Raw genomic sequence first — 24,436 nt, 5'->3', positions numbered from 1 at the left:
TTGAACCAGATTCAAATAATCCAATTTGTTTGGGTTTGGTTTGCACTCACCTGACATAGTGAAATCAAGTGAGATTATTTGGTTTATGCTTTCCTTTCTTTGCTTCAGCCCTCAAATACTTGTTTGGGTTTCTAACCAAAAAAAAAAAAAAGGCATTTTTAATCCCCAAATTATTTCAGTTATAGTCTCATTAACCTGGAAGACCTAATCACTTTACTCTCCTCACACATGGAGGACAGTTATGTTGGCTATGCCTCTTTTAACACCACCTCTTGATGAAAGCAAAACACTGTCATTGATTGAATGTGTAGAAAGCTTTTGGTACTATTCTCTCAAAGCACATAAAACCAGGTATAGGGCACAGTTGAAAGCAGGGTCCGTCTTCCTCCCTAGTCTTCTCTGTAGCAAGGAACAGAAAACAAGCATGGGCAAATCCCTATAAAGGTGACACTCCTGTGGCAAAGTCAAGGCAGCCTTGAGCCCTGAAATGGGAGCAAATGATGACTCCTTCCAGCTTCACAGATGGAATCTTTTCAAGGCTGTCACAGTTTGAGGGAGTCAGTAATCCAAGTGGATTAGCACAGTGCCTTGTATGCCACAGGCACCCAATGACTCCGGATGAGAGATCGTGCAAGCTAAATCTATTGATGTCGCTACTATCATTTTCCCGTTGAATAACTCACAGTGTTTTCCTAAGGTTGCTGGCTTTGGGAGTTTGCTGGGAACTTGAACATGAATCACTGAGAAATAAAGTACCTTGACTAACTCTGAAGAGTGTGTAGAAGCTGAGTCCACACGTAGGAATCGGGTGGTCATCAGAGGCCAGCAGATGGGTGCTGGGGTATACGTGAGTAGTCGTAGAGTTCAAATTCTTTGGGGAGAAGGGGTGTAGAGAATCCCATATGCTTTATTACCTATTCCTGATGACTTTTCTTTTCCAAACCAGACACCTTTGGAACATACAAGAGACGTGAGCTTCCCATTGCTTTTGTCTCTGAAACCCTTGTTATTTTTGGATAAGGATCACTATTGAGCAGTATTAAGCAGCTTTTTACCTTTAAAAAAAAATTGCCATTGGTTCTTCATTTCCATTAGATGGACAGTTGACTGGGTGGCCAAGGACGTGCTGAAATGTAGTAGTGGAAAATGCATCCTTTAGAGCAGATAGTGTGGGTCAAGGGGACAGTTCCTGGATTTAGCTATGAAACTGTTATGGCTTGTCTTTAAGTGGTGCTCCCGAGAGCTTTTTTATGGCGAAGAGAAGGATCTAGGCAAGGCAGCGAGGAGTTTGTGGGTTTTGCTGTTTAAGGCCAGGTTAGCACTCGTACACGCTGACATGTTTCCCGAAAGAGTGGTCTCAGGATTGTCTTCCCAAGACTCTGCCTAAATGTCTTCCTGCCTTGCTTTGTCGTCAGCATTTTCCTACTTATCCTATGAATACAAAGGGGACAATGATTCAGAAGAAACAAGGTGTATGCTTAACAAAGCAGGTTTTTCTGGTTTTAGACTACATGTAATAAATTTCATGAGAATATGCTTAGGAAATCACATTCATCTGGAAATTCGACACATCACATTAAAAATGAATAATCTGTCAAGTTCAGGACTAACCTGAACATCCAGGATGTATGTAGAGCTGACGTATGACTGTGTTCTCTATTTGTTTAGGTCTCATTCATTCTTCTTATGCCATGCCCATTTGGGCTTTGCTTGCCCATCATGTGTGCCATGAACAGAACAAACAGATCCAGAGTATACCTCCAAGACACTTTTTCTAAATCAGATCTGTATAATCTGTCAGTTACATGCATAGATTTATATTAATAGGTTCAACACAGATATAAATGCTTATAACAGTCCATTAATATTTGATGATGCATAAAAGTTATATGCAGACACAGCAGGCCAGAACCATACGCTCATCCTATGAGGTCAGTAAGTCAGGGCTTCGGCAACGCCATTTTGTTACAGACCCATTCACTCTTCTTAGGAATCTGCGATATTTTGAGAGCAAACCAACTAACCAGACTTTTATCTTCCCCTTTACGATTTTTGCCCGCTGGGAAACCCAAGTAGAATCATCATGTACTTACTAACTACAATGCAAAGAGCCAAATCCAGTCAGCAAGAAGAATGGCTTATCTCTCAAGGTGGGATCTTTGAGGATGTGCCTCCCATATAGAGTATCAAAGAATCAAGGCAATCGTGTAGATTATGTAGATCTTCAATATGGACTTCAAGTAATAAGATCTGAACCAAGTAGATGTCAGATTCAATTATTCACTTCCTGTTGTGTGTGGAAACACAGTCTAGGGTCTCATTGCCTGCAGAAGTTACCTTGTCCGTAAAAGACAAGTGTGTGCTTCTCCCCTGCAACTGCTGGTCAGCTGATTTGCTTCTCCCCTGCAACTACTCGTCAGCAGAAAGAAAGGGTATCCCAATGCCTAGCTCCTGGATTTAGACTGGTGGAAACTGACAAAGGCTTCAGGGAAATTCAATTTGTGGGGAGATGTATTCCTGGTAGGAGATGTCAGGAATCCCAATGACTGGTTGATTAGAGGGCCTTGGGTTATTTCCAACCTTGCATGGGGAAAGTGGGTCATTTGGCAGTGTGTCTCATCAAGAAACCCTTTTGGAGTTGGGTAACTCCTCTGCCAGGTTTCTGAAAAGAAACCCAATCCTGCCATGTTTTTGCAACTGTCCCGCTTCCTTTAGTTTTTAGTACAATATTTTACTTTTGTCAGGATTACGGGTTCTGTCTGTGCTGTATTTCCCCCAGGATATACAGCAGTAAGTCCAAACAGGTACGCACATGCTCAGAGAGAATTCTTCCATAGTTCAGACTCTTGAGGAGCAGGTCTTTGTAGCCCTTGCTTGGCTTTATGGCTAAAAGTGCTCAGCAGTTACACCCAGTGGACGTGGCTCTTCTGTGCTGCTTTTTAATTCTTAGGGCCATATAGTTGGTTTTACTTTCCTTATTCTCCAAATAAACTCATTCCAAGCCAAGCAAATGGACCAATGATAGATTTTTTTCAGTTGTCGTAATACTTACTCTTGGAATATTTGGGTCACAATAAGTGTACTCTTAACCCCCATCACCTGTTTCACACACACCCCATCTTCCCTCTAGTGACCACAGGTCTGTTCTCTATATTCAAAATTCTGGGTTTTTTTTTTGTTTTGTTTTTTGGGTTCTTTTTTTGTCTGTCTCTCTTTTTTTTCTTCATTTGTTTCTTAAATTTGACATATGAGTGAAATCCTATGGTATTTGTCTTTCTCTGACTTATTTCACTTAGCATTATACTCTCTCTGAGAACATAAAAAGATTAAGCAAAGAGCCTGAAGAAATTCTGAAGTGAGAGTTTTGTAAATCTAGTTGTCAGAGATCAATGGTCTCCGTATCTCTGGTGCCCTCTGGTTAAAACCTAGGATAAGGGCCGTTGAGGGCCACCCCAGGCAGGTGCCCTATCGGCAGACTGTTCGCCTTAGGTGGAGCAAGTCCAAAGCTTCTCATGCAACAGTAGCTTATGGTTTTCCCAAAAGGAAAACCCGAGGCCCCACCCTTCCTCCTCCTTTCTTATTCCACCTGCCATCGTTGCTGCTTAAGAGACAAGTGGAAGACCACATGTGTCAGTGCAAGAGTTGGCTTTAGAAAAGATGGCACGGCATCTTATTTGGACACTATCCCGTTGCATAGCATAACACAACAAATTCAGGTAATGACATAAGGATGATGAGAAATGACCCAATTGGGTACAGGAAACATTTGACTTGGATGGTGCCAGTTTGTAGCTGTATAACTTACACAAGTCACTTTATGCCCAAACCTCATTCCTTCCCATATGTAAAGTGAAGGGGTCGGCTTAAGTGATTAAAACCCTCTCCCAGTCCTGAGAATCCGTGATATTATGATCTCTCCTTTAATTTCTTATTTTATTAGAGGCTTACTACTATAAAATATGGCCCACGATGGTGAATCATCACTTTGGATCTTTTTTAATCCCCCTGGGGGGATATTAAACTCAAGCCTCTCTCTTCATTTGATGTTTTACAACAAGCTTGGAAGCTGGCCATATTAATCCACAGTTTGTGTTTTGGGATGCCAACAGACATCCTTTTACAAAACTGCCCTTTGCCTAACTCACTGTCTTCGTAGAAGTAGCGATGGAGCTCAGAGGGAACTGCTGCTTGGCCAAGGGGCAGGGTGCGTCCATAGCTTCACTCAAGGCCTTAGATCATTCCTGCTGTAGCAACAGAGCCCCTTGCAAACACCCCAAACACACGGTTTTCTCCAAACCGTCCTAATTGCCAACCCAGTATGGGAATTGGGGAGGCTTTGGCAAGTAAACTTGAACACTTTTATGAAATTTGGTGCAAGATTTACAGAATAACAGCAACCATCTGTCACTATCTTCCCTCTCTGCCTGTATGCAGTCACGCGCATCCAAGCACAGGCTGAGCCTGGGCCAAGTCCTTTCTCTGGAGAGATCAGCAGGGATATTTGAATTCACTTTCAAATTGTCCCCCTGGTTCATTTTTATCGTGGGCACCACATAGAAGCTCTGTCTCACAAGAGTGGAGCTGGGCTGGTTACCATTGCCCTCGTCAATACCTCAGGAATTTCTACGGTAGATAAAATGCATGGTCTGTCTGCAAGGTGCGTGCCACCAGCCGTGGCCTTTCAACACCCTCTCGCACTTTCTGGTACTGCTTGCAATGGGCCGCTGCCTTGATCCTCGCTCTGCGTCCAGACTTCTGCTAAATATGGAGTAGGTTTGGTATTGAATGTGCTGTGAGCACCTTTATTGCCAGAGAAGACTTCAGCTCTTTGGATTTGAGGAACCATGATGTAAGACCGGGGCTGAAAGGACGGGGTTAAGTTTTCTGTGTTTGTTTGCTTTTTACGTGCAGAAGACCGGATTGCGAGAGCAGCCAGGAAAAGGCTATTTCTTTTTTTTTTTTTTTTTTTTTAATTTTTTTTTTTTCAACGTTTATTTATTTTTGGGGCAGAGAGAGACAGAGCATGAACAGGGGAGGGGCAGAGAGAGAGGGAGACACAGAATCGGAAACAGGCTCCAGGCTCTGAGCCATCAGCCCAGAGCCCGATGCGGGGCTCGAACTCACGGACCGCGAGATCGTGACCTGGCTGAAGTCGGACGCTTAACCGACTGCGCCACCCAGGTGCCCATGGAAAAGGCTATTTCTTAACTGACCCAAATAAGAACCTAGAAAAGTGAGAGACGCCCTCACGTTCTTCTTTCATTCACTCAAATTATATCCTGAATAATTACCGATGAGGTTTTTGGTTTTTTTTTCCTGTGTCCAGCCTTGCTTCACCTTCCTACCTCCAAACCAAGTATCCATTTTTATATTTTTATTCTTCTGATTGTTATACGGGGGCCCTTTTGTGCCGAGACTAAAGCTGATACCGAAACAGACCCCACTGCTTTGCAGAGTCGACACATGGCCTGGAGCATGGGGAATGACAGGTCCCCAGTTTCTCCAGAGGCACCCCCAACCCCTGGGTGAGTGTTGGAGCGTACCAGCTGACTGTTACCCTTGTCATCGTTCCCCATGGAGACCAGGGATGACGAAGTCAGAGCCTTGCTCCTTCTGGGGCTCCGTTTCTCCCCATGGCAACCATTCAGCCTGCCTAGAAATGGCTGTTGCCTTTGGTAGGAGAGAAATGCACACACTAGCCAAGGAAGTTGGTCTAGCACAACTCAGGTTTCTCCTCCATGGAGCGAATCCTCTGAGATGTGTGATCAGAAAGCTGGCACTCTGGTTGCTTAATACTCCGGGAGAGCAATTTTCCTTACTAGGAACTCAACGTTGGGCATCCAGATCCTTCCACAAATCACCTTAACTTCCTCTCTTCTTCCTCCCCTTTGGGAAACCTCAGCATTGCATATTCCCATGTTGCACAACACAGATCAGATTATCTGGTCGCTATAGAGATTTGTATATAAAAGACTACTTTTGTGAGGATTTTTGTATATTGTTTTTCTATTTGTTTTCTACGGCTTAAGGAGAGAGCTGGCAAACTGTGAATCTAATTTGATCTTGCTGCCAGCAGATATATTTTGGCTTCCTGGTAAGAATCGATGTTACCAGGGACAATACACTGCCCCCTGATCAGTATTCCACCCCCCACCCCCGCCCACTCACAAATTCCTCCAGCCCGATCTCACATTCTTTTTTAAACAAATCCCTGGGCTTCTTTGTTATTATTTATAAAGAGCATGAGCAAATGTATTTATAGACCTGGATATTATATGTTTACTATTGATTTAGCCTTTCATAATGTTACAGGTTTGTATCTACTCTTCATAAATCGTAAAGAACTCAGTGTAGACTGAATTAATCTATTTAGTATCTGTAATTTTGCAGACAGATATTTTCTTATGGTATTTTCTATATGACCACATATGTAGAATTATAACTAATTAGAGCGCAAGAAGTTTCTACAGCAATTTAGAGCTATTGCTTGTTTCCTGAGCATAGAGCCGCATTCGAAAAATTTAAGAATCCAATCCTTTGCGATGCGATGAGCAAAATGACCATAAAGGACAGGGAATCACTTAAGTCTGTGAGCTGGTTAAGATATGCATTCACCCAATTAGTCTTTTTAACTTGAGGAATGGTGCTAACTCCTTATTTTTGACACCAGACCTCATTTTTTCGGCTAAGCGTTCAAATTTTGCAACAGCAAGAAGATGAAAAACAAGGTGATAATAGGGGGACCGTTTCTATATCAGAACCTCCCCTGCCTTCCCAATTATGTGCATTGGCTTCGGAAACCCTTGAATAGCAGAGCTTGAGGGCAAGTGCTCGGAAGCAAATCGAGAGAGATTTGTTGCAGTTCCTTCTTGCCAAGCAAACCGGAAGTAAATGTCACGTGGTTATGTGACTTGAGCACAACGCTTTCAGAAAAAAAGTTGTCAGTACCAACTACGAAGCAATAATAACTCTTACCGCTGGGGCTGGAGGTGGGGGCTTAGAGTCCTACTGAAATTGTTGAGAAGCAGCCCAGGTAGATTCTGTCCTCAGGTGAATATGTAATTTCCCCAAAAGGCAAATCAGTAGCCACTGCAAAGACAAGGGGGGGTCTTCCTTCTGCCAAACACACCTTCTGATACGTGTGTAGGGCTAGTATTTTTGCCACGTTTAAAAAACAAAATAGTTACATAGAACGTGTACTGGTATGTATTTAAAACGGTTCCTCATTAAGCAAACAGATTAGATGTGCCCTCAACTGGCAACGATTGTACCTGTGATTTTCCAGTACGGATAGCCGTTCAAAGCATGAAGTTCTTGTGTGTATACAGTAACGCTTGGTTCGCGCATGAAAATCAGTGCCTATGCACTTTGTGTAGCTATAATGTAGGTCTCCATGTGTAATTTCAGTGAAATGGTGTATAGATGTATTTTAATTTAATGTAAATGTTATTTTTGGCTCTTCATCTAAATGCAGTAGACATGTGGACTGGTGTTTTGAAAACCCTTCTTTTCCTTCTTAGATGCCCAGTGAATCACTTCTCCTCTTTTTAAATGTGATTTAGGGATATGTATCAGTGAAGAGCTTAGCTGTGAATCTTTTGTACCAATGATTGTTTGAAAGTCTGGGGGTCCAGCATCTTTGTAAATACGCCATTCAGAGCAAGGGGGGGCTGGAGGTGTGCCATGATCCTTAGTGAAAGGTCATCTGACTTCTGTATAATGCATGGTGAATGCAGCTGTGGAACTTTGGATTATCTAGGCTTAGGTAGATTTAGAAGGACACTTAGCTATAGCCCTCCTTTGCTTGGCGGATTGGACTCAGAGAGACAAAAGGTTAGTCTGCGTATGTGCATGCTAACGTCATGTCCTTAGGTAAAGGTCTGCCTCCCTGGTTGCCAAATACTGATCATGATGCTCATGACTTAAAGGTTCTGAAGAGCCTTGTCCCCCTTGGTTTCTTGAGTCAGGGTTACGGAAAGGGCATTCACTGGCTAACCTCCATGCAGGTGAAACCCCACAAAAGCACAGTCCTGGTAGCAAACTGCACAGTTGTCCGTTGAAAGAGCACCAGAGGCACAGAAGCGGTCAGGGCACAGCTTTGAGGTTGCAGACAGGCAACTGGTGAAGCACAGATCCCACATATGTGACGGGAGTGTGACCTCTACCTAAACATGCTCTGTGTGCATGTTTTCAGTGATGGAGATTAACTAATACAAATATACACTTGCCTCCTAAAACACACATTCTGTCTAATTACCACCAAATGGAATGCTCTGGAGTCGATAGTTCCTATAACCCCTTTCTTCTCTGCAAGGACAGAGAAAAATGGCCATGTGCAGTTGGGGACACTGGGTGTCCCTCTCTTTTCACAAAAGGAGTGAAGCCTAAGCAATCCCAGGAGGGCACAAAGCACATGAGTTTTCAGTGGCTTCTCCAATGATTGGAGGAAGGGGATATATATATATATATATATATACACACACACATATGGTGGAACAGGCACGTTTTTCCTTGAACATGTGGCTTCTTCAACTCCACGTCAGATTTAGGTTGGAAGCCTTGCTGAAGGAAAGCTGGGCCTTTAGGCAGGATTTCCTCCGGAGATGCTTGTGTGTCCAGAATGAAAGATAATTGTTTCCCTCACATTCACAATCCCCATTGGTCTAAAGTCATGTAGCATAGAGCGTCAGTAGCACGTAGAGTTTAAGGACTAATGAATGAAAAAAGATAAAAATGTCAACTAATTTGGGGGTTGTTTCTTAAAGATGGTACTAGGAGATGCCTTGTTGGCAAAGCACATTTTGGGTAGCTGAGATATTTTGTTTTCACCTCTAGCTCTCTAAGCTTTCTTACCACGTGGACTGATTACTGTAACATTTCATGTGTAAAATATATACTGGAAGTGATCTGTGAATCCAACATTTCACTAAGTGTTTTAACTCTTGTGTACATATCTCTCATCAATAAATGTGGATTCCAATTTCTCTTGCTTGTTGCCTCTCCTTCACTTCCCAGTTTAAACTCGTATTGGTTACATAGGAGGGGTTCCTTTTGGAGAAATTGTCCCAGTGTTCCTTTTGGAGAAAATGTGGATTCAAAACTAAAGTGTCCAAATGAATACTTTCCAGGAAGCTGAGCTATACAGCGGAGTCATGTCTTACCTGAGGTAGTGAGTTGGACGGCAATGGTATATAATCCAAGTTTTCTCAGTGAATTAGTCAATATGGGCTATTTCCCAAGTCTCAGGGCTTAAAACAAGGTTTATTTCTTAGTCATGTAGAATGCCTGTCACAAGTTGTCTAGGGGACTCTGCCGTGCACCATCTTCACTGAGGGAGTCTGAGAAAGACTTGATCTCCAGGCTTCTGCAGTTGCCAACGCAGGAGAAAGGGAACATGGCCGATGTTACACTGAGTCTTAAAGCTTCTTCCCAAATGCTATGTACCTCACTTCTGTTCATATTTCAAAGGCCCGAGCAAGTCATATGGCTCTGCCTAACTTCAAGGGGGCAGGGAAGTGCAGCCTTACCAGGTGCCCAGGAAGAAAACTGGAAATGCTTGGTGAATAGCCATAAAGAATCCTTACATCATGCACAAAGGATAGTATACAAGCATACAGTCTTTCAATAAGTCAACACTGCAAGTTTTTCTCTAGCATTGGAAAAACCATTGCTATGGAGGTAAGTAGCAAGCTTTTGACAGTCAGACTGTAGAAATTAAATGTATGGTCTTCAAAAGTAGGATCACACTCAGCGTGATGAGAGTCTCACCCAGGAAAGGGTATGTGTACAAGAATGGAGACCCACCAACAGAATGGCAGGTTCTCTTTTGACACCCCAGGGCACCCACATACTGAATAAAATGGCTTAGATGAATTACCCTCTCTCATTCTTTTTGGGGATGAAAGGAAGCAAATATTTTATTTTGAATAAGTAAAATCGATATTGATACACCACAATTCTTTTTATGAATGTCAGCAGTTTGTTTAAACACCTGGTAAAAATGGACGTTTCAACATACACTTTTCCTTCTTCCCTGGGAGTCAAGTATATATCACATCACATCCATATTCAAAATTGTATTAAAATCTTATTTCCAGAATGTATGCTGGTCAGTAAATTTCTGGGCTGCCATTTTGTTGTAAGATAGCAAACAGCCCCAAAACACAGCTGAAGTACACATAACACTTTAGTATGGATGCAATTTGGTTGGTCCTTCAAAAAAAGGACACAGCCAGAGAGAAACTTGACTTTGCTTATTCAGGTAGTATGATCCCCATGTTCTGATTTCTTACCCTTTCTTCTGGAGCAGAGGTGTTTAATCCATCCATTGACATTGTGAAAGCCCGTTGCTTTTACTTACCACGGCAAAAAAACAAAAACAAAAACAACCCATATATAATTATCATATATTATGTACAAATCGCATATTATATGTAATTATAATTAATAATTATTATAATTACAATAATAATAGCTATTATTCCTTTAGGGGTAAGAATGAAAGGAGGAATTATGGACTGAGGGTTACAAGACATGAGTTCTGATCTCCATGTAGTCACTGAAGTGTCGATTAGATGTGGCCAAGTCCCTTTGCAGTTTGGAAGTGATTTTGGCATATGTAAAATTAGGGCGTTGGATTAGGCAATTTCTAAACTTCTGAACTCTGAAATTTACCTATCATCCAGGTAAGTCATCATGTATGTAACATACCGGAGTTATAATGCCACCTGCATCGAAGCACACAAAGCCATTACCCCGTGCAAGAACATCACCAATAATTGCCCTTGGCCTTGGTGCTCCTTCTTACCCCAGTCATCCGCTTTGCCTCCCAGAGGAAATGCTCCTAGGAATTTTATCATTCCCCTGCTTTTAGAAAATGGTATTATCTCACAGGTATGCGTGCCTAAGCAAGCTTTGCTTATTTTGAGCTTTATAAAAAGGACTACACGTAGGCTTTTTGAACATGTCTCTTTGTTACCTAATGTTGTATTTCTAATGTGTTGTTACAAGTGGCGATGGTTCATTCATCGTCACTGCTGTAGAACAATACAGTATGTAAAATACGCCACATTTTGGTTTATTCACTTTCCTGCCAGTGGACATTTGCCTCATTTCCAGTTTTGTTTCTGTGTCACACAGGGCTGCTATGAACATTCTTGTATATGTCTCCTGGGTGCATAACCTAGGAGGCTTTGACGTTTACAAAATTTTTTAATGTTTATTTATTTTTGAGAGAGAGAGAGAGAGAGAACATGAGTGCGGGAGGGGCAGAGAGACGGAGACACAGAATCTGAAGCAGGCTCCAGGCTCTGAGCTGCCAGCACAGAGCCCGATGTGGGGCTCGAACCCACGCACTGTGAGATCACGACCTGAGCTGAAGTTGGCTGTTTAACCAACTGAGCCACCCAGGCACCCCTGACATTTTGACATATATGCTCCTAGATACAATAAAAAAAAAAAAAATGTGTGTGTGTGTGTGTGTGTGCGTGCGTGTGATTGGAAAGTACCTATTCGTATCTTTTCTTTGTCCATGGCTCCTTCAGTGGGCCCTCATGTGGACCACTACTGAAACCCCTGATAATCCGCACACCGCTGGCTGTTTAATGAAGCCCATCTCTCTAGTGGGAAGACTGAGGCAAATGAAACCGGAGCATTTTTCGGAAGGGAATTTCAGTTGAAAGCTGAGGCGTTCTTTCCTCAGACTCACACCACACGGCCTCTGAACACGGCTCCGATGGCAGCCAGACAGGACCCACTGAGTCTTGTCTCTTCCTGACGCATAAGGCTCTAGGCCCCTCTCCCTCCACCCAGCAGGCCGTGTGCTATGATGCGGACAGTTGTCTGACAAAAGACGTTCCAGGAAGTCACAAGAAAACTCTCCACCTACTCCCAGAACCACTAGCAGCCCCTTTAGCTACTGAAGGAGGATTACAGTACCGTAAAGGGCAGTGGCTCTGAAAAGGATGAGCTGTGTGGCTGTCACCTGAGGCACCGAACCCCCGGGGCACCTCTTCTTCCAGGCACAGAGACATAAGCAGGAAGCCAGGACCCTGTGTTTCAAAGATTCACAGGTGACAGAGGGTTCAAGCACCTCCAGGGAAGCTTTCGTGAGGACAGGAAGGCATGGGTGGAGATGCCCACATACTTGACATGGGCTGTGCAAGAAGAATGTGGAGTCCCTGGAAAAAATGCAAATTTTGTAGCTTCATACTTTTCTTCCTGGTATTTTTTAAAGTTCAGTTCATTCACCCACCCACTGAGGCAGTGAGAGGCCATATTTAAGTCCCGTGTCATTGTAAGGAAGACTGAACCTGGGAGTCAGCCTTAAATTCAGGAGCATTGGTTGGGTCCACACCAGTTGTCCAAAAACTGTATAAAGAGAGGAAAATCATCCAATGTGAATACTGTTCTCGCTCTCAAACATTGAAAAGCAACGACTTTAAATGCTTACGAATTCCAGAAATCAGACATATAAATCATTATTGTGACCTCCCCCCGCCCCCCCGCTCCCTCTTTATCAGGTCAGAATGAATACACAAAACCCTGAAATCTATTTTTGTTGGTGACTTGGGGTAATCAGATGTTAGCCTTCCAAATATTGTCTGGAAAAATCTAGGGGCCTCCAGTTAAGGAAAAAAAGGGCAAATACGGAACAGCAGTCGTGTGTGGTAGACTCTTTTTGTTGCACGACCTGGTTCTCCCGGAATTCTCCGACGGCCTCTGTCACTTCTCAGACGTGTTCCAGGCCTGGGTAACATACTGCTCACAGAATTTCCACACTGCCTTCATCTGAGTGAAAAGTTCAGCTGGAACACAGTGTCCCTTCTCCGGTTGCTCCTCTGCTCATCCCAAACCTTCCTCTCATCTTGGCGAAGAGGATAGAGATCATGCCAGACTATAAGGCCAGAAAGGTCCTTGGAGGGGGACTATTGGAAGTATAGTCCTGCCTTTTTGCAGATGAGGGAAATGACACCCTAATGGAAAATGAACTAGGGGTGACACAATGGCAAACCGAAGTTAAACCCTGGTTCTGTATCTCTTCTAGCTATGGACCAATGGATTGTAAGGGTTCAGTCAATGAAAGCTATCACCATCACTCACCATCATCATCATCATCAGGATGGCCACCCTTAACATTATCAATAACAACTTCTTAGTGACTAAGCTATACAAAGTTGATGCTTCCTCTTTCCCAGTCTGGCCTCTTTCCCAACCATGTCATATGGACATAAGCGTATAACCCAGAACTCAGAGCTGGTCTTCCACAAATCTGAGCTTTTTTCATAGACCACGTCCTCTCTGACCCCAGCCGTTACTCCTTTCTTCAGCCTTTTCTGCCAGAGGGAAAGAGAGCTCTAGGGGGGTCCTCCACACAAGCAGTCCAATGTCACCTCAGCTTGCAACTCATTGATCCGAAGTAGCCACGTGGTCCCCCTGCGGCTTCAAGGGAGAACGAAATGCAATCCCACTTCCTTTCTCAGGATGGACGAGATCCAGAAGCATGTGCGCTAATAAATTACCATAGTCCACGTCCCTGCTCAGCCAATATTTGGTGCACCCTGTTTGACAAATGCAAGAGATTATTCTCTATTTACTCCTAGAGAAGCTTTGTGGACATCACGAGCCTGTCCTATCTTATGTTCCAGATGGCCCTCTAATACTTTCTTCTATTACTTACCAAAGCTGTGATTCTTGGCCATGGGGAAACACACTAGATTTCTTCAGGGAAAGGAAGTGAGTCTCAGCCTGGCTAAAGTGGCCTCTCACCAGCATGGGAGGCCGAGTTGGCTCTTCCAAATGGGAAACAGGACATCCAAGAACAAATCATTTCTTTCTTCGCTGGAGAAGCCCCTTGGGGAGTCCCTAGCTCACAGAATTGCATATACTAGTAGAGCTTAGTGTCATGAGAAAGGCCATTTCTGTGGAATGTGCCCAACCCTACAGAACTCCCTTGGCTGGTCTATTCTCAGCAGCTTTCCTTCCCATCATCCCTTTCTCCTTTGCCTTGTCTTCTTTCACAAGTGACATTTGTTCTCTCCCTCAACAGTTTCAAGAATAGAACTTGGGAGAAACTTTTTGGAGCTTTATGGTTTCGGGAGCTCGAATCATCTCAAAATGGTGCCCTCCTACACTTTTCCTACACTTTTCAGCAACTTTGGGACATAGCCATAATCTTAGGAGCCTTCTATTTATGACCAATAGTAGCTACGGTCTTAGGTGGGATCCCTAGAAGCAGAACCTGAGACAGGATCCGAGTTCACATGATTTTTTTTGAGTGAAGTGCTTATTACAAAACCTTATAAAGAATTGAGGGAAACAGGATAGGGAAGAGAAAGCTGAGCAAGAAGGTAGCCTCAGGGAAAGTCTGAGCGTGAGTTGTCCTTGAAGAAAGGAAACCTGTCTTTGAGCACCCACACCTGTCAGTCTTTGGTTGTAGGCTACTGACGGGAGAGAGTTATAATCTCCAGGATAAGGCAGCTCCCATCTACTGAGAACGATTCTCTAGAGAAGAGGGCAGCTGTGAGTTGTCAAGAGCACAGTTAGGGGATGGATGTGCCAACCCAAGAAGGGGATCTGGGCAAAGAACCAACAGCAACAACTGAAGCTTTTGTTCCACACATGCCTACCATGTGGCAGGCTCTTATGTACATGAGGTCGTATTGTCCTCACGAGAATTCTGTGAGGTAGGTATTATCACCACTACGCCCCCTTCCTTAATTTTGCAGATAATGCAATTCATATTCAGAAACACATACACCAAAGGAAAAGCTGGTCTGGAGGTCTTTGTAGTATACTGGCTCTGTTTTCCTGAATAATGTAGCAGAGTATATTGTTATGTTACCAATGTTTAACATCATTTGAACTCCTATGCTTGGTATAATGCTCCTTGATGTCTAATTCTGAAGCCTAATCATGCATGAGACTTCAGGGCATTCAATCAAAATTGGTCATGCTTGTCATCCCATATGGTCCTGTATCACCTACTTAGGTGCCCTTCGGAGTCATGAAAACCATGTTTGGTAAAGAGAAGATCTCCACGGACGCCTGGAGCCCCCAAAATGCACCTATAATAGTTGGCCCAGCTAGTCAGAACAGATTATTCTCTTCCTTAAAGTATTTGCTAAGTCAGCAGGACAATGGGTGTCATCTCGAGCGTCAAGGCTGATCAGTCAAGAGTGAGGCACTCTCAGTGGCTCATAGCATAGTTGGCTCATAGCATAGTTCTACCTCCGGTCTGCAGTGGTCATTCTGCTCATTGTACCTCCCCAGGAACCCGAGATGCTAAAGCAGCTACTACCTTAAACAGGTTGGTTGCCATGCCGTAGGGAAAGAGAGCTCTAGGGAGGTCCTCCACACAAGCAAATGTCACCTCAGCTTACAACTCATTGATCGGACGTAGTCACGTGGTCCCCTGTGGCTTCAAGGGAGAACGAGGTGGAATCCCACCTCCGTACTCAGGATGGACGAGATCCAGAAACACGTGTGCTAACAAACTGCTGTTGGACAAATGCAAAATGGACTCCGACCTCCTCCCCAAGGGGAACTCCACAAAGTCTCCTTCATTCACGGCATCAGACTCAAAGTCTCAGAGTACCACTCAGGATCTCAGAGTACCACGTGGGAGTTTCTATATATGGTTCAGACGTGGCTCCTGTTGGCCCAGAAAGTGGTGAAAACGAAATGCAATTCACTGCATCCCCTCCCCTCCCCCTCCCTCCTCACATACACATGCTCCAATGGCAGAATAAGGACCGATTCATCGCCATAATATCCGATCTGGAAAGGGGACAGATGGAAGGCTTCAGTCATTGAGCCGTAGCATGTCAGAAATCCTGGTGGGCAGACATTAGAGGGCCCCCTACACTCTGAATAAGGAAAATTTCTTGACTATGTCCTAATCAGGCTCCCTGAGAGGGCTTCCCCAGTCCATTTTCCCCCCATGGTGTTTCATCCCACCTCCTAGGAAGCCCCTCCTTTTCCATTATGCTCTGTTGCTGCATGTGAAGAGAGCATATAGGAATAATCTCTCCTCTAGCAACATCATCTGCTTTTTGCTCATAGAAAGTTAGGCTTCAGGGCTCAAGTCTTCCTCAGTCACAGAGTTGTTCTAGTTGAGGTCTGTAGTGTCTTTGGCATCATGACTCTTAACATCTTCCCCGGCTTTCATAAGTTTGACTCTAATCAGCCTCTGTCGCCAACAGCCACACCCTCAGCCCTTCTAGAAACACATCCCTTTCTCATAATTGTGGGTACCTTGAGCCAATCAGGCTTGAGGCAGAGAGCCATGGCCTTAGATTTCTTTTTCTATGAGTCACTTTCTTTCTTTTTTTTTTAATGAAAGAATATGCTGGATGCCATATTAGTTCCTGCAGAGGTTTTAGCAAGAGGTACGATGACCATATACTCAAATTGATTTTGCTTCTGAGACAGTTAGTGCACACAGTACATCTGTACTTTATCTTTCCCTGTTTGGGGTTGAGAAGTAGTTGCCTCTTCCAGCTCTACAAGTGTTCACATTTCTAGAATCTCTCTTTCCTTCTGGCAAGTAATGAAAATACCTGATATGGTGACCGCACCGTCAGTCGTGGTCTCTGAGTGGCTGTGATGACAGAGCCTGTTGGGACTCATGATGGGCATATAGCACGAGTAAGCAATAGACTTTGCCATTTGGGGCCATAGAGAATTTGCGGTTGTTTTTAATGCAAACAACCACCTGCTACATTAGGGAAATTTATCTCCTACTCTGGGGTCTCAGCTTAGATGTTTCCTCTTTGTCGTAGCCTCATTTGGAAGCAAAATGAAACACATCTTACGAGCCGGTATCTATCCAATGATGCCTATGGGAACGATATATGTTTTACCTGTCCTGAAGAAAGGGAACTGAATCACCAGAGAGGCTTCTGAAGGCAGGGTGGAGGAAAAGACAGCATAGATCAAGGGAGTCTCAGCCGATACACTGTAAGAGTTGTTTTTCTAAGATTGACGCTGGACAGTTTAGAATGACAAAAAAATATTATTTTTTTCTGCACCAGTTTCAAATTAGAAGTGAGATTTTTTTCCCCCTAAACAGTTGTGTCATTGAAAGCTAAAATGCTGATTGATTAAAAAAATAACCCCAAACTGATGTTCTAATTTTATTTTTGCCCCCAAGGAATGGGACTCTAGTTGTCCTCTGAAGAGATGAGTCAGGTAATTGGACTTTCCTTTGTCCAGCCGGGGTCTTGCTGTGGGGAAATGCTTATGCAGCTTAGTGGGGGGTGCAATAAGCCCATTTCACAGACGAGGAAACTGAGGCCCAAATATGTTGAGTAAGATGCCCACAGGCATAATGTCTATTCAGCTATTAAAAATCAGGGAGGAAAAGACATCCCTCCTCTATTTGTCTCTTGGACATTTGGAGGCTGGGAGGCAGATTAATTTGGCAAGGACGCTGCCCCATAGCTTCTCTTCACCAGCTCTGTCCCCGGACATAGCTGCCACGTTCCCACCGCTGAGAATCTCTCTCCACCTCCCACCCATCTGAGTGCCATTGTCTCAAGATTCAAAGTCCCGGGCAAGAGGGTCCTTTGGACCCAGCTTGTCTAGTTCCAGCTTCAGTCATGCGTTTTTGCTTCTTACCTCCACTCTGTCCACTCGCTGACCCAGGACACAGGCGTCTCCTATGGAAGACGGGTTCTGCCGGAGCGCCTCTCAGAGATCCTCACTCTGTACGCACACTGGGTTATAGCTTTCCACACCGGCTAAACCAGGAATCCCTCTACCATTTATTTCTCTCTCTCTCTTTTTAAAGTATATTTGTTTTGAGAGGGCGGGGGAGGGGCAGGGAGAGAGGGAAAGAATCCCAGGCAGGATCCGCACTGACAGCTCAGAGCCCTAAGCGACACTCAATCTCAGGAACCTTGAGATCGTGGCCTGAGCTGAGAGCAAGAGTCAGACATTTAACCAACAGAGCCACCCAGTCACCCCTCTATCGTTTACTTTCTGTCTTCCAAAACCTATTGAAATCTCTTTTTCTGCTCATGTGCCTTCTTCCTCCATTCTTTCTATATTTACAGGTCTCTAGTCTTTTTTTCATGTTTGTTTATTTTTGAGAGAGAGAGAATGCAGGCAGGGAAGGGGCAGAGAGCGAGGGGGAAAGAGGATCTGAAGCAGGCTCTGCACTGACAGCACAGAGCCTGACGTGGGGCTCGAACTCACGGACCGTGAGATCGTGACCTGAGCCGAAGTCGGACCCTCAACCGACTGAGCCACCCAGGTGCCCCCATAGGTCTATACTCTTTCACTACACCTGCTACCATTTGAGCAATCTTAGGAAGGAAAACAAAGGAGTATATTCAATCTGTTGACTTTAACTGAAAGTCTGAGATGGAATATCCATTCTCGAATGGAGCAACGACACTTACACCCCTTCCCAAGGGGCAGAGTGAAGCCAGCATGAAGCTGCCTTGTATACATCCCTCACTTAAATAGGCCGTTGCATAAGAAACTCTCATATGTAATAGTGTTGCTCTGCTAACTGGCTAGGTCCACTCTGACATCTTGGTGACATTTTGCTCTTTAGCAGCTGGCCTGGGGAATATATTCCCAGCTCAATTCTAGGTTGTGACTTGGATTGGAAGTAATGAGACATCATGTCCTCATTCAGATACTCTGGAAAAGCCTCCAAAGTGTAACCAGTGAATCAGGTTCCTCTTCTTCTGTCGTACAAGATGTGCCTCTTCCTATGGTTCATCTGTGCCTTTATTCAGCATATATCCTTGAGCAGCTGTTAGGCACCAGGCATTCTTCTAGGTGCAGAGGACACTGCAGGAGACATGACGTTTATTATGAAGGCGTCATATCCCGCTACTGATTATTTGAAAGCCCTACATAATTGTGGGTTTTTTTTTGTTCGTTTAGAAAGCGAGAGCGGGGGGAAGGGGCGCAGAGGGGGAGAGGGAGACTTAAGCAGGCTCCACGCTCAGTGCAGAGTCAGACACGGGGCTGCATCCCACAACCCTGGGATAATGACCTGAGCCAAAGTCAAGAGTCAGATGCTCAACGGACTGAGCCACCCAGGTGCCCCCCAAAATCTTACAAAATTATAAGAATGAAGTGGGGAGAGGGAGACCAGGCATTGTGGACCTGATCTACCTACCTTATCCCCAAACCGTACAACCATACAAGCATATAAGCTGGTGTTCGTGTGTGCGTGTGTGTGTGTGTGTGAGAGAGAGAGAGAGAGAGGTTTCCTTCTGGGGTGGGCAATGAAAGATATGCCTTTCCAAGATTTTTCTCTTTACCTCCTTTTCATTCCTGTTCCTTAGCTCTCCTCCACGAATCCCATCTGAACCCCATCTACTTCTGATATCCCTACGGCACTTTCTCTCAGTACCCACCAGCCCTGCCCCCAGAAATAGTCAAATCTCTGCCCCTTTTGGCTCCTTCTACCTCCCTCAGCTTTCCCAACCTTCCGTGTTGGATGTCAATTACTTTTCTCCTCTTTCAAGTTACAGCTGTTCCACAGAGAATGATGGGCTCTGTCGCCATGCCCTCTGGATTCCTCAGAAGTGAGCCCTTGTCTCTGAGAACGGGAGGGATGGGAGGAAAATCTTGGTGAGAAATTGCCACCCTGGGTGGTGGCTGGGTTTCCCCTCGATTACTTAAAATCAAACATATCTCATCATTTCCGGAATGAGTTTCTTTCAGAAGCCCCTGCCCTGACCTAAATAACAAATACCATTTTCTTCCACTCATCTTGACAGTTCTAGCAGAAGGAAGACCCTGGACTTAATATGCCCGAAGAGCATTCACATCCGCCTTGCCGCTGAGGTAATTTACCAGACACCTTACTTTTATTGGACAATAAAGCGTATCTTGTTCAAATCACGTTTCCCTAATTTCTGGAGGCAGAAGGAAATCGGTTTATCCATCAGGCTGATACGATTTGAAATTTAACTCATTTGTGTAACTGGTCAACAAGCTTAGAGGCTACTTTTTGGAAGAGAAAACATGTCCAGCATAAAACTTCTGGGAATAAAGAATTTTGCAAAAAACAGACGTTTGGTTGTCTGTTTACCTTTCTATAGAAATGGAGTAGACTATTACTTGTGTATTTTTAATGTTAAATTCCTTTTAAGGAACAATAAAAGACACCAAATAAGCCAGTGTCTTCTTTGAGTAACCCTAGATTCTTTCAGCAAATTTCTTTAGCCAAAGGAATCATTCCAAATCAAACCGAGAGCCAAAAGCTGGCGTAGGATTGAGCTTTCCCCCAAACACCAGACAACCTAATATGTGCTGTGTTTAGAACCAACAAGTAGGCATAAACCGTTTTCAAGCCCCGGATGATTTTGAAAGTCAGTTAATGGCTCATCGGTGCTAATGCCAGCCAGCCTTCTCTAGGAGCTGTAATGAAACTTGTTTCCCGTACAAGGATGGGTATGTTGGAGCGGAAGCAGTGTGATGGAGGGGTTAAGAGACCAGTGTGACAGATCCACACTGTTCACGTTGGCATCCTGTCTCTGCCACTTACTGAGGGACTATGCTCCCTGTGCCTTAGTCTTCCCATCTGTAAAATAAAGGGAAGAAAGTGCTTTGTCCCATAGGGGTCTCCTGAATCTTATTTCAGTTTTCCTACTGCAGCACATGCTTCTGGAGTGCTCGGTGCCAGGCACTGCTCTAAAACCTAAGCTGTTAATTCTGTTGGTTTTGGTAAGTCTACGGGCTGCGGACTATGGTCTATTTAAGCACAGGGAGGTTAAATAACTTAATTGGGTTACAATGCGCAGCATGTTTTAAATGGTGTCTGGGAGACAGCAAACAGTGTCAGCCATCACAGATAGAGACCGTCCTCCGCACGCCCGCCATGGCGTTTTCCAAGATGCTGTTTGTGTCTCTCGGACAAGGGTGTATGTTTCAGTACACAGCACGGTGTCCAGCGTGCAGGAGGTATTCGGGATCATGATTAAATGGCAACCAAGTAATGGTTCCTTCTCTTTATGATCTTTGAATCCTTTTCAAAACACAAGACATGGACTAAAAGGAGTATGGGGACCATCAGTTGTACCCTGATCCTTTGTCACACCATCCAGGCAACCCACTTTCTCTCCCACTCTGCCCTAAGCCTTTTGTGCGAGGACACCCACCTTCACCCTCTTTTTCTGGTTTTATTCTGAGGAGTCAAGGACGGAAGTCAGGGGCAGGACCCAATTTCCACATGGAATGTTCTGGAAAGTCCACAAGGGGGCGCATTATCAACAGGCCAGAGAAGGCCAACAAGATGGTTAACAGGGAAAATAATTTCTGAAAGGACGCGAACCCAGATGGGAAGATTCCCATTGATCCCACCTTTGGCTCACCAAACGAACACATAGGACTTTTCTTGGTTAGCTTTTGCACAAAGCTCTACATTTTGCCAAAGGAGAAAGTGATCTACAACAGAGGGTCAGGGAGTCTGTGCCCGTCGAGAGATGTCCCAGCCTGGTGCCCCCCTAAGACAGAGCCCAGCGTTTCCAGTGGCTCTGTAGCCCAGGCCAGACCTCGTGGCTCTGAAGGTGCCGTGTCCCAGCACCCAGTGAAACTGGCTTCAGAGGGTGAAAGAGAAGGGAGGCCAATTGTGGCCAATCCTACCTGCCCTGCAAACCTCCCCGGGACTGAGAGGAGAGGTGCTCTCCTTATTGAGAATCGTTTGGGATGACTTCATACCTATCAGGGTCCCTCTATTTGCTGTATGCAGAAAGGCCTAAGAACTTTCTTCCACTACATTTGCTTGCTCTTCCTTGTAATTTTTTTATCTTTAACTTTTTATCCTTCCGATAGCTTTTCCTGATACTTCTTTCTTTATTTCTTAATGAGATTTAAAGAATCCTTAGAGGAGGAGAAAATAAAGAGCACAGGCTCTTTTTGAACTCTACTAACCTCGCCCGAAGTGTGTGATTGCCCGTAGGTCTTTAGTGATGAAAACCTGCCTCTCCACTTCTCCATGGAAGGGTTCCCAAGGCGTGGGCCTGGGCTCTCTGGAGCCAGGCCCCTAGAATTCCAACCCCATCTCCTCTCTCTCCTCATCCAGAAGCCACTCAGAAGCCCCGCCCCGTCAGGGTCTTTGTGTAGTGAGATGTTGGCAATAATCAACCTGCGTGTTCCCCAGGCACCAGGAGGGGGGACTTCTTTTCTTTCCAATAGCTGTTTGGGAATCTCAGAGTGGGAGGGTTTTTAGGACCCCAATTCTTGGAAGGGTGAGAAGGGCTCAGAAATTCTCAGAATACCCTGACTGCCCCCACACCATGGTTTGCGTTCTCTCTAGGTCCCTCCTCTGTATTCACACAAGGAAAACGTTGAAGGTGGCAAGAAGGAGGGAGAAAACCTGTGTATACCTGTATCCACGCATTTTTACGCACATCGTCTCATTTAATCGCTCATCAGTCTTTCTGGTAGTAATTATAATTCCCGTTTTACAGGTAAGGAAACTGAGGCACAGAGCCATTCAAAAACTTATGCAAGGTCCTATAGGGAGTAAGTGGCAGGGTTAAATGTGTACTCAGAATTTTATTTTAGAGACCACCATTTGCTAGCTAAACCTTAGCTGCCTTTCCTGAGGTTCTTGCCATTCTTCTGTAAGGAGTGAGGAAAGAGGAAGTGGTTTGGACTGGATTTCTGGAAAACAGTAGTCATCACATGATGAGGCAAGCAGTCTGGAAGCCTGAGGGGGTGGATTGAGGAGGCGAGTTATGGGGAGCCCCGATGGGCATACTACCGGTGTTGAAGACCAGATGTCAACACAGGCAAGGAACGGGGCTGGAGGCCAGGGTGCTGGTTATGGAGAAAAAAGCAGCCAGACTTCCTACTCCCCTGACCCCTTGCCCAGACAGCACGGCAAAAATATCTACAGGTGGCCTGCTTCTTCTTCCAATAAACATGGCAGCATCTCTGAGGTTGTTTACAGTTTCCTGAATGAATTATATCACCAATATGGCCCGAGTAGTGAATGTATCCGCACTTACTCATTCCCCAGCCCTTCCTGTGGTTTCTGGAAGCCTCGGTCAGTCCCACCAGGCACAGAGAACGAGGGCATGCTGACCTGGTTTACAGTATGTGGAGACAACCTCTTAACACTGACGCTCGATTTACCAAAACTTCTGATGACAGGCACCGAAGCATGTTAGGTCAGAGGTTCTGGACAGAGCTGAGCTCCATTCCAGGCTTTACGACTTTCTACTTGTATATCTTAGGGACAGTAATGAACTTCTCTGTATCCCCAGGTGCCTCATCTATTAAAAATAGGATAATTCTCCTTTATGGGTTATAGGAAAGACCCAAAGGTGTCTGTAGGTATCTGTAAGTGTTTAGTAGAGGGTAACTTTTGAGGCCATTAATGATCTGGGCCTTCTGCAGTGCACTGGAGATACAGAACCCAAATCCTGCCCTTAGGCTCACTGTCTTGTGGAAAAGACAGGCCCATGGGCCAATTAATTAAGTGGCGGAGGAAGACCTGCTTCGATGACATGTGGACAAGGTAAACAGATGGCAGGGGGAGGGGGAGTGGACTCAGCCTGGGTAGGGGTGTGGTGAGGCAACTTTCTGGAAATCTTGATCAAAGTCCTGGGTGGAGCCACAACTTTGGTCAATCCACAGCCACAGCTCGAATGGCCAAGATTTCATCCAGGGCTGCCAGCTAATCTGCTTCCTGGATCTCTTTAGTCTTGCCCTGAAAGCAAAACATATCTTTCTGTTAAAATCAAAGAGCCTTGGATGCCGATATATTCTGGTTCCAGGCACCCTAAGTTAATAGCTTAAAAGCTGATTAGCATTCTGGAAACTGGAGGGGAAGGTGAAGAGAGAAGTTAAGTAACTACTGTATGCATGAGGGATATGAATTTATATTCACCTAAGAATTAATATTTTCGAGGAGCTGATATCTAACAGACACTGCCGTGTAATATTATTACCTCATTTAATCCTAATTCTGGCCCTATGAAGGTTTTCTTGCCCTTCTTTTACAGATAAGCAAATCAAAACTCGAATTACTTAATGTGTATTTATTTTTGAGAGAGAGAAAGAGCGAGCACAAGCAGAGGAGGGGCAGAGAGAGAGAGGGAGAGAGAGAATCCCAAGCAGGTTCCACACTGTCATTGCAGAGCCTGACCCGGGGCTTGAACTCACGAACCACTAGATCACGGTGTGAGCCAACATCAAGAGGCAGATGCTTAACTGACTGAGCCACCCAGGTGCCCCTAGGACTCAAATTATTTAAGAGGCGTGAACAGGGTTGCACAGTTAAGTGGTAGAGTCAGTCTTAAAATCCAGGATCTTCTGATTCCAAAGCTCACGCTCTTTCTACTGTAGCAATCTCTGGAACATGTATCTCCCCAGGATCCTGCTCCTTCTTCTTCCAAATAACCACGGCATTTATGAAGTTGTTCATGGCTTTCTAAATTAATGCTGTTGCCAACATCGC

At 44.7% G+C, this 24,436-nt stretch overlaps 1 long non-coding RNA gene across 1 annotated transcript; it reads right to left on the bottom strand.

The window, feature by feature from the left end:
• Positions 1–12,544: 12,544 nt before the first annotated feature.
• LOC125147109 (uncharacterized) lies at positions 12,545–22,010 on the bottom strand. The gene is made up of 2 exons (XR_007145012.1): positions 21,901–22,010; positions 12,545–13,559 (listed from the first exon to the last, which is right to left on the bottom strand). It is a non-coding gene; the product is annotated as an uncharacterized LOC125147109 (long non-coding RNA).
• Between the last annotated feature and the right edge of the window lie 2,426 nt (positions 22,011–24,436).

The sequence above is a fragment of the Prionailurus viverrinus genome, chromosome D1 (assembly GCF_022837055.1).
Source record: "Prionailurus viverrinus isolate Anna chromosome D1, UM_Priviv_1.0, whole genome shotgun sequence".
In the NCBI taxonomy this organism is placed as follows: Eukaryota; Metazoa; Chordata; class Mammalia; order Carnivora; family Felidae; genus Prionailurus; species Prionailurus viverrinus.
This window is presented reverse-complemented; position numbering and strand designations above follow the sequence as displayed.